The 15,814-nt window shown below is 45.5% G+C and overlaps 1 protein-coding gene across 1 annotated transcript in view; it reads left to right on the top strand.

The window, feature by feature from the left end:
- LOC138261343 (BOS complex subunit NOMO1-like) overlaps positions 1-15,814 on the top strand; it is a 369,916-nt gene that overhangs the window by 160,116 nt on the left and 193,986 nt on the right. The gene's annotated exons all lie outside the window — the stretch shown is intronic.

Raw genomic sequence — 15,814 nt, 5'->3', positions numbered from 1 at the left:
TGAAGTTGCCAAAGTGATTGATCTGATTACTCTTGGGAAAGCACAAGTGTTGGATAATGTACTGGGGGGCTTGTTTAAAGGTGATAAGGACATTTGGAGTGCTTCATTTGCTTTCTACTTTTATACTATAATGGGTGGATCTTCTGTGCCCCCTATGTGGGTGGGAACATTGATTATCCCGATTTACAAAAAAGGGCCTAAGGTCTCTCCCCACTAAACTTCCAGCCTATTAGCTTGATTGATAGCTCTCACAAGCTCTTTAGTTGGATTTTCATGTGCTGGACAGGTTCTCCCATTTGGACTGGATTCTTTTCATTACATGATAATGCATATTCAGACTGACCCATTAAAATGTTGCTGGTGCTAGTCAGTTCTTCATAGTTGTTCCCTTCAAAACATCCAGCTGGGTGGATGTTTTTTTATTGCTTAATTATTGATTCTGTTTTGAGGTAAGTGTGGAACATTGCTCAGCAGATGCAGACCACTTATAAAATCTTCATTGTGGTGTTAATTACATTTTGGGAAGTGACATTGATGGAAAAAAATAGGAATCTTGTATCAAGAGCAGCATAGTTAGTGTAGCTAAGTATATTCTATGCTTCCTCTAGATTGCCTGTGGGACAAGAGCACTCTTAAGGCATGTGTCTGTCAAGCAAGCAGTGGGCGAAACTACAAGGTTAAAAGTATATTTACTCTTAAGTGGATATCCAGCTCACTTCAGTTGACATTTGAAGGTTGCCGGTACTGGAAGGTGTCTCAGTCCTTATAAAAAATGTCGAAGCTGCTTAGGATCAATCGGGCATCGACTATATGTTATGTGATGGCTGATTGGGGTATAGCTTTAAAAGACAGTCAATCATTCATCCGGCACATCCATTCAGAGGCACACTAGGATTGCTGCTGTAATAAATGTTGTGGAAGGTGGTATACCTGTCTGACTAGCATGTACACAAGGCCTCTCTTTCTTTTACTGAACAGTTTTTTCCAAGTAATAATGTGGTGTTGTCCAAATACGTTAAATTGTTGTAGAAAACATTTTTGTGTTGGAAACTTTATTAGCGTTTGCTCATTGCCAGGCTGAATGCATCTGAATGCCTCCCTGTCCTTTGCTTCTCAAAACCTAAATTGTTGCAGGACAAAGCCGACCTTTTTTGAGTCTTTGATGTCCTTGTGCTTTCTCGCATTCCGAGTGGTCGCCTCAGTCATAGAAAATGTGGTGTGCTGAAAGAGGACGCAGGCTGAGAGGACGCTAGTCCTGTTACTGTTGATGTAGTAGAACGCTGTTCCTGGTGCCTTATTTTGTGACAGGAATTCGTATTGTGAATGATCTCCATGATGAACTAGAGCTTCATCAAGATTTTGGTAGAAAGTCTTAATTCACTTTCATGGGTCCATGTTGGTACTACTAATGTAATCATTTTAATTCCTTTTCCCAAAACATTTCAAATGCTGACTATGCACTCCCTTTCTTGCAACTTGTGTCGAGGTTTTGGAGGACTCCGTGGAGCAGGTTTCTCCTCCTGTCTTTCAGCAGCACAGCTCACCCTGACCCTTACCTCTTTTCCTTCTTTTAAAATAAACATTGTCACCCTGCTCGCACTCTTGTCTTCCCTCGTGCCATCCTGATTATATGAAGAAAAAACTACTGGAGTGAGAGACTGGAAAAGGGTCAATCTTCTTATAAGACTTCAGTTAAGAGATCTAGCAGTTTATAGAGAAGCAGTGAGCACAGATTAGAAGGTGCAGAAAATCTCTTAGAGAGATCAGCGAATCTTAAGATTCATCTGTAGTCTAATGAAGAACAGTAAAAAAAACTTTTCATGCAGTGTCAGATCAAAATGTGCTACATAAAAATCATCAGAATTAATAATGTTACAATAGCCTCATGACTTGGGGTAAAACGTAGATGTTGAAAAATATGGCTGATAAAGTAGACCTCTGAATACACTGTAGAGGACAAGGCTGTGCTAATTCAGGTTAATTTTACAGAATTTTTCCTTCATCCCTGTTAAGCAAACGCTTTGTTCCAAAAAGAGAAAAGTAGCTATACGCAGTTTTGGAGTATTCTCTCTGAAGAGCCTTGAGAGAAATTTAACGTTCGATGGCATCTGTCGCTGTAGATACGCATGTTCTGCAATAGCTCGCATCTGGTGTTGGGCCGGAGTGTTACGAGTTGTTTTTCTTCGAAGAAGTCTTTCGAGTCACGGGACCGAGTGACTCCTCCTTTTGTCTCCATTGCGCATGGGCGTCGACTCCATCTTCGATTGTTTTTTTTCCGCCATCGGGTTCGGACGTGTTCCTGTCGCTCCGAGTTTCGGAACGGAAAATTAGCTAATTTCGGAAGATTTTCGTCGGTATTGTTGCGTTCGGGATCGGCGTACTTAGATTCCACACCGCATCGAAGATCGAAGAGCTCCGGTGCACTTCGGGGTAGTTTTTCGATCCTCCGTCGGGGCCTGGTCGGCCCGACCGCGTGCTGAAGAACGCCGATGGAACGGACCCCGTTCCGTTTCTGCCCCAAATGCCACAATAAATACCCCTACACAGACCAACACTTGGTCTGCAACCTGTGCCTGTCACCTGAGCACAGCGAAGACACCTGCGAGGCCTGTCGTGCGTTCCGGTCCCGAAAAACACTCCGAGACCGTCGAGCCAGAAGACTTCAGATGGCGTCCGCACCGACAGCCCAACGGGAGTTCGAGGAAGAGGAAGGTACCTTCTCGATCCAAGACTCAGACTCCGAAGGACTCGACGATACACAAACCGTGAGTAAGACGTCGAAAACCACTCAGAGGAACATTTACAAGGCCCAGGGGACGCCACTGCCACCAGGCCATGGCTCGACCCATAAAATCGGTGACCGTCCGTCGGCACCGAAAAAGGCCCAAACAGTGGCGAGATCGTCCGACTCCGGTCGAGACACCGGCACGCAGCCTTCTCGGGACCGAGAAAGTGCTGGAGACAAGCCTCGACACCGAGATGCCGGTGCCGACACGGCTCGACGCCGAGACAGCGGCACCGAAACAGATCGACGCCGAGAGGTTTCGGCCCCGAAAAAGAAAAGAGTCACCTCGGAGCCGAAAAAACACGCAGATAGAGTTTCGATGCCGAAACAAACTGCAAGCGACCCAGCTTCAGGCTCTTATACAGAAGAGCACTCGCTAACCTCCCAAATGCAGAAGCATAGGTTTGAGGAAGAGCTGCAAGCAACTGATGTGGACCATACGCAAAAGCGTATCTTCATACAGCAGGGGACAGGAAAAATAAGCACCCTTCCCCCCATTAGGAGAAAGAGAAGGTTGGAGTTCCAGACGGAACAGACACCACAACCAAAAGTGGTGAAAAGAGTTACCCCACCACCCTCTCCTCCGCCTGTGATTAACGTCTCACCAGCACAAACTCCATCACACTCCCCAGCTCACACCACCATGAGCCAGGGTGACCAAGATCAGGACGCATGGGACCTATACGACGCCCCAGTGTCAGATAACAGTCCGGAGGCATACCCTACAAAGCCATCTCCACCAGAAGACAGCACCGCGTATTCTCAAGTGGTGGCTAGAGCAGCACAATTTCACAACGTAAGCCTCCACTCAGAACAGGTCGAGGATGATTTCTTATTCAACACCCTCTCCTCCACCCACAGCTCCTACCAAAGCCTGCCTATGCTCCCTGGTATGCTCCGGCACGCAAAAGACATCTTTAAGGAGCCGGTCAAAAGTAGGGCAATCACACCAAGGGTGGAAAAAAAGTATAAGGCGCCTCCTACAGACCCGGCTTTCATCACTACACAGCTGCCACCAGACTCTGTCGTTGTAGGAGCAGCTAGGAAAAGGGCTAACTCTCACACATCTGGAGATGCACCACCCCCAGATAAAGAAAGCCGCAAGTTCGATGCAGCTGGTAAAAGAGTCGCAGCACAAGCTGCAAACCAGTGGCGCATCGCGAACTCACAGGCACTACTTGCGCGCTATGACAGAGCCCACTGGGACGAGATGCAACATCTCATTGAACATCTGCCCAAGGACTTACAAAATAGGGCAAAACAAGTGGTTGAGGAGGGACAGACCATTTCCAACAACCAGATCCGCTCCTCCATGGACGCTGCAGATACAGCTGCACGGACAATTAATACATCTGTAACTATCAGAAGGCATGCATGGCTCCGAACGTCTGGATTTAAACCAGAGATTCAACAAGCAGTTCTCAATATGCCTTTTAATGAAAAAGAACTGTTCGGTCCAGAAGTGGACACAGCGATTGAGAAACTCAAAAAAGATACGGACACTGCCAAAGCCATGGGCGCACTCTACTCCCCGCAGAGCAGAGGGAATTACAGCACATTCCGTAAAACACCCTTTCGAGGGGGGTTTCGAGGTCAAAGCACACAAGCCAGCACCTCACAAGCCACACCGTCCAGTTACCAGGGACAGTATAGAGGAGGTTTTCGGGGACAATATAGAGGAGGGCAATTCCCTAGAAATAGAGGAAGATTTCAAAGCCCCAAAGCCCCTACTACTAAACAGTGACTCACAGGTCACTCACCCCCTCCACACAACACCAGTGGGGGGAAGAATAGGTCATTATTACAAAGCATGGGAGGAAATCACTACAGACACTTGGGTTCTAGCAATTATCCAACATGGTTATTGCATAGAATTTCTATAATTCCCTCCAAACATACCACCAAAAGCACAAAATTTAACAACACACCATTCCAATCTCCTGGAGATAGAAGTGCAGGCACTATTGCAAAAGAATGCAATCGAATTAGTGCCAAACACACAAATAAACACAGGAGTTTACTCACTGTACTTTCTGATACCAAAGAAGGACAAAACACTGAGACCAATCCTAGACCTCAGAGTAGTGAACACTTTCATCAAATCAGACCACTTCCACATGGTCACACTACAAGAAGTATTGCCATTGCTAAAACTGCACGACTACATGGCAACTTTAGACCTCAAGGATGCTTATTTCCATATACCAATACACCCATCGCACAGGAAATACCTAAGGTTTGTATTCAAAGGAATACATTACCAATTCAAGGTACTGCCTTTCGGATTAACAACCGCACCAAGAGTCTTTACCAAATGTCTAGCGGTAGTCGCAGCACACATAAGAAGGCAGCAAATACATGTGTTCCCATATCTAGACGACTGGCTAATCAAGGCCCATTCGTTAATAGAGTGCTCAAATCACACAAATCATATCATACAAACCCTCTTCAAACTAGGGTTCACCGTCAATTTCACAAAATCCAAAATTCTGCCACGCAAGGTACAACAATACCTGGGAGCCATAATAGACACATCAAAAGGAGTAGCCACTCCAAGTCCACAAAGAATTCAAAATTTCAACACCATCATACAACGCATGTATCCAACACAAAAGATACAGGCAAAGATGGTATTACAACTCCTAGGCATGATGTCATCATGCATAGCCATTGTCCCAAACGCAAGACTGCACATGAGGCCCTTACAACAATGCCTAGCATCACAGTGGTCTCAAGCACAGGGTCACCTTCTAGATCTGGTGTTAATAGACCGCCAAACTTACCTCTCGCTTCTGCGGTGGAACAACATAAATTTAAACAAGGGGCGGCCTTTCCAAGACCCAGTGCCACAATACGTAATAACAACAGATGCTTCCATGACAGGGTGGGGAGCACACCTCGATCAACACAGCATACAAGGACAATGGAACGTACATCAAACAAAACTGCATATCAATCACCTAGAACTTCTAGCAGTTTTTCAAGCACTAAAAGCTTTCCAACCAATAATAGTTCACAGATACATTCTCGTCAAAACAGACAACATGACAACAATGTATTATCTAAACAAGCAGGGGGGGACGCACTCCACGCAGTTAAGCCTGCTAGCACAAAAAATTTGGCATTGGGCAATTCACAACCAAATTCGCCTAATTGCACAGTTTATACCAGGGATACAAAATCAACTCGCAGACAATCTCTCTCGAGATCACCAACAGGTCCACGAATGGGAAATTCACCCCCAAATTCTGAACACTTATTTCAAACTCTGGGGAACACCTCAGATAGACTTGTTTGCGACAAGGGAGAACGCAAAATGCCAAAACTTCGCATCCAGATACCCACACAAACAATCCCAAGGCAATGCCCTATGGATGAACTGGTCAGGGATATTTGCTTACGCTTTTCCTCCTCTCCCTCTCCTTCCTTACCTGGTAAACAAACTCAGTCAAAGCAAACTCAAACTCATATTGATAGCACCAACTTGGGCAAGGCAACCCTGGTACACAACGCTGCTAGACCTATCAGTGGTACCCTGCATCAAATTGCCCAACAGGCCAGATCTGTTGACACAGCACAACCAAAAGATCAGACACCCAGATCCAGCATCGCTGAATCTAGCAATCTGGCTCCTGAAATCCTAGAATTCGGGCACTTACAACTTACCCAAGAATGTATGGAAGTCATAAAACAAGCAAGAAGGCCATCCACCAGGCACTGCTATGCAAGTAAATGGAAGAGGTTTGTTTGCTACTGCCATATTAATCAAATACAACCATTACACACAACTCCAGAACATGTAGTGGGTTACTTGCTTCACTTACAAAAATCTAACCTAGCTTTCTCTTCCATTAAGATTCACCTTGCAGCAATATCTGCATACCTGCAGACTACCTATTCAACTTCCCTATATAAAATACCAGTCATTAAAGCATTCATGGAGGGCCTTAGGAGAATTATACCACCAAGAACACTACCTGTTCCTTCATGGAACCTAAATGTTGTCCTAACTAGACTTATGGGTCCACCTTTTGAACCCATGCACTCCTGCGACATACAGTTCCTAACCTGGAAGGTGGCATTTCTCATCGCCATTACTTCCCTGAGAAGAGTAAGCGAGATTCAGGCGTTTACTATACAGGAACCTTTTATACAACTACACAAAAATAAAGTCGTCCTAAGGACCAATCCTAAATTTTTGCCAAAGGTTATTTCACCGTTCCATCTAAATCAAACAGTGGAACTTCCAGTGTTCTTTCCACAGCCAGATACCGTAGCTGAAAGGGCACTACATACATTAGATGTCAAAAGAGCATTGATGTATTACATTGACAGAACAAAAAACATCAGAAAGACTAAACAACTCTTTATTGCATTTCAAAAACCTCATGCAGGAAACCCAATTTCAAAACAAGGTATAGCCAGATGGATAGTTAAATGCATCCAAATCTGCTACCTTAAAGCTAAACGACAGCTGCCCATTACACCAAGGGCACACTCAACCAGAAAGAAAGGTGCTACCATGGCCTTTCTAGGAAACATCCCAATGCAAGAAATATGTAAGGCAGCCACATGGTCTACGCCTCACACATTCACCAAGCACTACTGTGTAGACGTGTTATCCGCACAACAAGCCACAGTAGGTCAAGCCGTATTAAGGACATTATTTCAGACTACTTCCACTCCTACAGGCTGATCCACCGCTTTTGGGGAAATAACTGCTTACTAGTCTATGCAGAACATGCGTATCTACAGCGACAGATGCCATCGAACTGAAAATTTCACTTACCCAGTGTACATCTGTTCGTGGCATCAGTCGCAGTAGATTCGCATGTGCCCACCCGCCTCCCCGGGAGCCTGTAGCAGTTTGGAAGTTACCTTCAATTATTTATATATGTATCATCTCAACCTTAAATAGGTGCATACTTAGTCACTCCATTGCATGGGCACTATTACTACAATTCAACTCCTACCTCACCCTCTGCGGGGAAAAACAATCGAAGATGGAGTCGACGCCCATGCGCAATGGAGACAAAAGGAGGAGTCACTCGGTCCCGTGACTCGAAAGACTTCTTCGAAGAAAAACAACTCGTAACACTCCGGCCCAACACCAGATGGCGAGCTATTGCAGAACATGCGAATCTACTGCGACTGATGCCACGAACAGATGTACACTGGGTAAGTGACATTTTCATTATAATTAAATTAAGATGTTGAATGGCACTGGCTTGCAAGGCATAGCATATCCATTGCTGCTTTGTGTATGGTACATTTGCCTCTAATTGTTAGTCAAGGCACATATGACAAGATTGCTTTTTAAATCCTATTAATTCGATTTCCACACACAGCACTAGTCGGCATGACAAAGGTACCTTTCGGCCAAAGGTGTAAGTGACATTTTCACTCACATCTTAAATCTGTTAAACACCCTCTAGTTCAGGCTACCATTCTATGCAGATCAAGCAAGCACAGTATTAGTCAAAGGTTGGAAGAACATTATGTAGACACATGCCAAAGTCCTTCAAGTTCGAACAATCACTTATCAAAGGCCACCAGTTTCTAAATTTCCTTACAGTCTGGAAGCTTGCCACAGAAAATGTTCTACAATTTTTTGAGTCCCTCAATTTCCTGTATATTTTTCACTAAGATTAAAACAACATTAGAGTAGTGGAATGTTGAGAGCGCAGATGAATGCAGTGGTGCACTAGCAGTCTATTAATGCTGGTCTAGGCCTACTGCTTTTAATATTAGAATGTGTAATCAACAATCTTTGCCTCTCCGTTCCCATACCTCCAAGATATGTGCATGGGGTAGGGGAAAGAGAGAGCAGGGGCTGTGGACTTGGGCACACAGAAGTCTTCTTGCCTCCCTTCTCCTGTAGCTCAGAGTGTCACTGGAGCCTTGGAGGGAGGGAGGGGGGATCTCCCTGACTGCTGAAATAGGAAAAGCAGTTTGACTGAGTACAGAAAGAACCAACTGCGGACTTGTTTGCCCTTGGCTGGGGCCTATAATGCTGGAGGACGCCTCTAATGGTCAGTATAGCCTGCTATGGCAGGCTATAAATCTGTTCTAGATTTCCTGCTTCAACCAGAGATTCTGTTTATAGTTCCATAATAATGAAAGAGAAATATGGATTAAAGCCTCTCCTAGATTTGTAGTTTGTTAAATTGATCCTTTGCAAAACGGTGAACCCCCCCCCACCCCAAAACAAATCCATCCCCCTACTCACTGCCTGGCATCAGTTCAGGATAGTGGATTCTGGCTTTATGTGAATGTTCATTGTACTAGATTTACTTCAATATTCACATTGGGTGCAGCGTGTAGAGTTTTGCAGAATTCACTAGCAGGATACCGCATTACCTTTGTAAGGCCCTTGTGCAATAAAAACACAACCCCACAAACCTGGTATAGTCGAGAAGGCCACTTTATTACGACAGTCTTGTAGATCAACAAAATGTAATTATGTACAACTTATAAACAGTGGAATTTCTTGTTAATGCATAATCCAAAACCTGGCATTCCTCCTCGCTTAAAGACCCCAACCAATACAACATACCCCAATACCCAAAGCGTTTCCAAATGCACCGGGTCTGTCCGAAACAGATGCCTCTCTTCCTCCTTAATATGTGTACAAGCCAGCACCATTATCCCAATGGACTGGCCCGAAAATCCTCATTACCCTTTTCAGGTTCGTCTGGCTTTATCCACTGCTGAATGTTCCACGGCACCCCTCCAGTTCTTTCGAGGCACAAATTCCATCCAGACCACACTATTACCCGACCACAGCTTTCTAATCAAATGTTAGACCTCCTTCATCTGCTTCACCAGTGTTAAACCGGATAACAGCACAAAATCTCGTGCCCCCTCCCAAAATGAATGATCAGCATAACAGGGCAACCTGTGTTGGAAGACAGTTCCGCTAACAATGGAAGCAAACTTCCCCAGCACATTCCACTCTTTCATCACCAGAATACTTCATGATGACTCCTTGTCCCGCCATAATGCTGCTGATCTGCAAGTTGCAAAGCCCATCTGATAAATGAGTGTCCTATAATCCAGGTCATCGTTTTCGCAATGGAGGGGGGGGTCCAAGAATGCCATCTACAAGGAAATAATAGACAAACATCAAGAACAAAAGGTTGAGAAAACATCCTTAATCTTACTTTCTGATATACCTCTTGCAGCACCGCAAGCACGATCTACCAATCTGTCTAATGTCCCTCCAAGATAAACCTAGTAGCGCTGCCTCCGTTGCCACCCGTATACAAAATGACTGTATCCCATAGGATCTCTTATCCAAACTGAGACAATCCAAACTCATTCTCAACACAGTCAAGAATTTATATACTGTAACCTTGGACCCATCCTCATGAGAAAATATCTTCCCCCTCCTTCTACTTGGGCCTCTCACAAAATGCCTCCAAATCCAATACTCGGCACCACCACCCACACCCCGCCACTCCCTCACCCTCCCGCTGTCCCCATCCCCTAAACCTTGCGCAGCCACCATGGCCTCATTCCCCTTCCCGCTAGATCAGTTTTCGAACTCTGCAGCCCTCCATAAAAACGTATCCATAAGATAACCCCTCCCTTGCCACCCTGCAACTCTGACACACTGAAAGCACCAAAAACATTTTCATTCAAACCATCAATAAATGAAACTCATCTACCTCATATTGGCAAAGCAGCTTCAAGATAAAGTACACAACAATTGGCCCAACAGATCAAACATAACTGGTGCAGTGAGCTTCGTTTACTTGGACCTCTACTTACCCCAACCACACAAAATTATTCTCACAAGCTCACCAGCAGCCGGGTCACAACCCCACCACAACTTATCGTAAAATGAGACCCCTGCCAGTTTCCCCAAAATAGTGGTGTGGGGCAAACCTTGGTTGATGAGATGCAAAACAGTCAATCAAATCTTCCTCCCTCCCTCCAGCATCCCACCGACACACATTAATATGAGCATGCCCAAACTGTAAAGACTCCTGCCAAGCACTAAAGTACGTACTTTTGGTAGATACAGAAACCAACAGTTCTGCTATCCTCATACCCTGAATGCTCAGGTGTGGGTGGTAACTGTTTCTTGTTGTCGCCGGCTTCCGAGTCCAACGTGTCCATCACCGTCATATTGTCCACTTTGGGGGAAAAAAAGGCCCTATTTTCAAGTTTGGCGCTCCAAATCTGCACTGCAACCAATAAAGGAAAAAACTCCAGGAATGCAAAACTTCTGCCATGCTCAAACCAGTGTTGTGGCCATTGTTCAGCACACCATCTGCCGTCCCAGAAAATGCAAAAAGCATATGCCCCAGCCACATCAGAAAAAATCTGCACCTGCCAAAATATTTATGTCTAAACACTACACCTAAACCTCATTGGAATCTTAGCAAAGACCGCAAGCCCACTCTGACTGCTACTGTAATTCACACCCAATAATGCTCCAGACATGGTAGAACCCAACTGTCTACAAAAAGTCCTACCTGCTCTGACCACTCTACATTCAAATTCAACAACCCTAACAGTTTCTGTACAGTCTGCAATTACACCTTTCTCTCATCAATCATGTCATCAAGGAAAATCGTCATCTCACGCACTAGACTCTGGCAACCTAGCAATCATGAGAATTGTGTCCAATTCAAAGCCCAAGAATGTTAAAACTGAGCTTGAACCCTCTGTTTTTTTCTGGCGCCAAAGCAAAGCCTAAGTCTTGTGCTATGCTCTCAAAAGCTGCTAGAGCCCTGACACGTTCTTCAGACCAAACCTGTCCAACAAAGAAATAAATTATCCAGATAGTGGCACGGCAACCAATGACCACCTGGCAAAAGTCCATTGCAAGAAAGTACTGAGCAACTCAAACAAAGAACATGAAATGACACAACACATAGGAAGTACCTGTCCTCAAACTGCATTCCCAACAAGGATAAGTCATCAGGATGTATCGGCAAGATCTGAAAAGCAGCTTGAATGTCACTTTTTGCTAATTCAGCACCCCTTCCACCTTTCTTAACCAACCGAATAGCATCATCCAACGAAACATAATTCACACAAACATCCTTGACAGCAATGAAATCATTTACTGGCCAAGACTGATTGTGTTTCATCCAATAATCACCTTGCATTTTTTTTAGGAACAACATCCAAGTGTGAGATCATCATATATGGAAGAGGCCAGTTCCAAAAGTGGCCCGCAATCCTACCCTCATTCCATTCTTTGGACAATTTCTTCCTGACAATGTGAGGGAGTTCCCAAGCTGATGTTAGATTATCCGCCTACCTCTTGGACCAGGGACCCTGGTACCACAAACAAAAGCCCCTTTTAAACCTCATTCCAATTTCACTGCAGCCTCCATGTCCAGTTAAAACTGCAACCACCAAGAGAACCTCTCCACATCAACCAAAGTAGGGGCCCTTTGGTAAAGATTGACTGTTCTCCTTTACCCCTCATGGTTCCCCCACTGCTCCCCTGCCATGGGAAAACACTGTGCAAGTGGGTGCCTCCCTCTACATGTGTAACACTCATGTTTGTAGTGGCAGAATTGCCTGGGGCAAAATCCCCTGTTAAAATCCCAACAGGTGCCTGTGTTAAGACTCTGCCCTCTCCCCCCCCCACCCAGGGACCACCCCTGTTGGAGTGGAACTGTATAGAAAAGGCTGATAAGTGATGAGCAATGCACTCGCCATATGTGTAGTCGCCAGCAGCTAGGTAGAAGACATCCATTGATTCCACAACTCCGAATCAACATCTCCCCATGGATTATCAGGATTGAGACTCAACCTGGCATGAAACTCCTCATCATATCTCAACCAAGTGTAGCCCCCAAAATGCATTTGCACCTTGCGAAGAATGTCCATGTGCTTGAAAAGGGTGATGGCTCTGTCACTATGCTTCTTGCAATATATACTAGTGTAGATCAGGAAGGCAGACACCCAATTATCCACAGTAATTGGCACCCTAGGCCGCTGTGCCAGCTCCCATTCCTCTTTTAGGCTGTTAATCACTATGTAACAGTTTACAAATGTCTACATATTCATGTTTCCATTTCATGCTTCCATATCTTATTTTTAGCCATGACTGAGACATGTGACACTAGTGGCATGCTGAGCTTCACATATGGCAGATTTGTGATATTTTGGACAGAAATGTAATCGACCTCCTCCTTTACTGCATCCTTGTCCTTCACTGCTTTGTTAGCACATTACGTTTTTTTAATTACACATTTGCTTAGACTCCCCCTCTTGACCTCTTATCAGCAGACCATGCTCTTACTGTATGTTGATATATGTGGGACCATCGCCTGACCTCATCAGAAATATCACCATCCCTAACCTCCACTGATATGGAGCTACACCACTTCTCAGGGTCATCCCTCACATCCCAAACTGACCACCATTGACCTGTACCTTTTTTCAATTTGGGATATCCTCCAACTGGAATGCCTCTGCCCTCTGATGACTTTGCTGTGGCTGTCCTGAGGGTCTGGCTTCACTTCTCAAGTTCGCACTTCACTACTGAAAAGCGCCAACTGCCTTTTTCCTTTCTGTTAAGGTTTTTACCTCCCCTGATAAAGAATGTTGCTTCCACAAACCCCACTTTCCTCCCACAACTCACCATCCTCAAGCTCTTCACACCCATCACTATAATCCAACTCCAAGACATTCTCCATATTCAGCTCAGTCAGCCACTTACACCTGGACAGTCGCCATCTCCCCCACCTCCCTCATATTGCCTCCATGCCCCTGTTGTACAAGGCAGTGACAGGGATCGCCAATACCTCATTGTTGAGAATGCCATCAAAGACTCACCCATGTTTTCGGACCAATGTCCTGGAGCCGCATTGTTCTCCTCCGGTATTTGCATACTATCTCCAGCCCGTGGGATTGGAGAATCTCTTGCTTGCTCCCCTGTGACTCGCTCAAAGTTACAGAGTCGTTGCCACCAAGTGAAGCATGAGCTGCACCGGCTCCAAATTCGAAATTTGAAGTGCTCCCGCCTGGAATCCACACCCACGTCATCTTCAATCTGTGATGTTAAATTCCAACCTTGCCCAGCTTCCATGTAATTAGTAGGCATCTCCATGTCCTGCACCTGCATTACCCCATGAGCCTAGCTTCTTAACTCTTGTTTACTTAAACCAATCAGTCCATCATCCACACTCCTAAAGGCCCCCAGGTCCCATTCCCCTACAGACTCTCTACAGCCTAAGCCAAGCCCCTCTGTGATCGGCCCTGTGTTCCGCTTCCCGCCTACCTCTGAATGATCATCCCCGCATGGGGGAACTAAATCCCCCCCATAAAGCTTTGAGGCATGATTTCAGCCTGATGTTCCTCTGAAGCATGCAGAGCTTTTTTTATATTACCTGCTAACCTCTGCATGCACTGGTGCTATGCTCAGAACCTTCTTACCCCCAACAGAGAGCCAAACCTTTGGCTGCTATGCCTCAGAAGTTGGCGAGGGTGCTGCCCGCCCAGAAGCATTGGGGCCACCCTGTGCTGCTCCACCACCACTCCCACCAGATCTACACCTCAACAGAGAGGGCCCACACCTAATTACCAGCTCTCCCTGTACAGTTACTGGCTTCACTTTTCTTAGACCCTCAGTAGCAACCTCTGTTTCGCCTTTGCTACAGACTTCCTAGAAATTTTAGCCATTTTCTTAGCTCGCAGCAAGGAGCATTCAGCTCAGGTTGGTGGGGAAGGGGTAGATGTTCGACCACTGTAATATGGCCAGAGAACCTTTGTTGTCTGACATGTTGGACATTTTCCTTATTTGTATCGATTTAAAATCTCTCCTCTTGATAGCAAATCGAGCCAACTCCAACAACGTTTTTAAATTGTTTACTTCTCTAGTGCTCTGTAGAGGTCAAGCCAAACCAGAAAAATGAAGTCTTCAGTGGTTGACATGCACCTGTTGACCTATGTTGTACTCTTTAAAACATGTTTTTGTCCCTTTTCACCCTCACCTTTCTTGAGGGCTAGGAAGGGTTGAGTGAATTCCATGACTCCTTTTGTCTAACACACTCAGTTTTCATTCTCTGCCAGGGAGGGGTGACTCAGTAGCTTCCTGCTCTCCCAGGTCTTCCTTTGCTCAGAGGCTTTTGGAAAGGTTAGGGAGGAGGCAGGTCTTTCCGTTTATCATTTGCTTTTGACTACATCCAACACCTTGCCTTATTTCATGTTCGTAGATGCAAACAGGACAGCAGTCCTCCTACTCCCACATCATTTTGTGAGAGAAGGAATTCTCTGGCATCTGACAGGAGGGCTGTGTAAGCCCTTTAACTATTTGTAACCCACATTTTATTCCCCTGTCACTGCCTATCAGCTGGGAGTGAATCTTGATCTTACCACCTGCTCCAGAAGACTGGTCAGGAGACTCTGTGGCTTGCCTCTGTTTCATACTCACAGTGGTGATCAGGATACAGAGTCAGTAGCCAGCTAGCTGCAACCCTAATCTCTTACAAAAGAATGCAATATTGCGATGAATGAGCTGACTGCAGCTGCCTTGGTATTGTGTTCAGAGTTGTAGTAGGTAAATCCGGGACAACTATGGTTAACCTGAGTTGCGGGACACTCCCTTCTCCCCTTCGCAAGTGTTGTGGGTGCAAGGGCCTACCCAAACCTTTTCCGCCACTGGTCAATGCAGGATATTCGCATAGTGGTGTAAGGTCGGCAACACATTTGCCAGCCCTTGAGTAATGATAGGTGTGGTTTGCATGTTGGAGGTCAACATACCCCAGTCTGCACTTGGATATGGTTGGGGAGGTTGTCATGTGGTGAAGATTTTGAGAAACAACGAACTCCCTCTTGGCCAAGATAGAGGGGTTGCATGGGGTGGCAATGGATGACCAAAATAACCCTTTCTGTCTCGGGCAGGTCAGAGGACGTTTGCATTGATTCTGCTTTATCAGTGGTCCTAAAGAGGCCTCACCTTGCCACTTGCTATAAAGAACAGACCTCTTCTTTCAGCATTGTTCTGTGAAAGAAAGAAGTGTGGGGGAGCTGATTCTAGGGCTGTCTAAGCCCCATGGT

This window comes from Pleurodeles waltl, chromosome 10, assembly GCF_031143425.1.
Source record: "Pleurodeles waltl isolate 20211129_DDA chromosome 10, aPleWal1.hap1.20221129, whole genome shotgun sequence".
In the NCBI taxonomy this organism is placed as follows: domain Eukaryota; kingdom Metazoa; phylum Chordata; class Amphibia; order Caudata; family Salamandridae; genus Pleurodeles; species Pleurodeles waltl.
The sequence above is the reverse complement of the archived record's forward strand: the minus strand, read 5'-3'. Positions and strand labels throughout refer to the sequence as shown.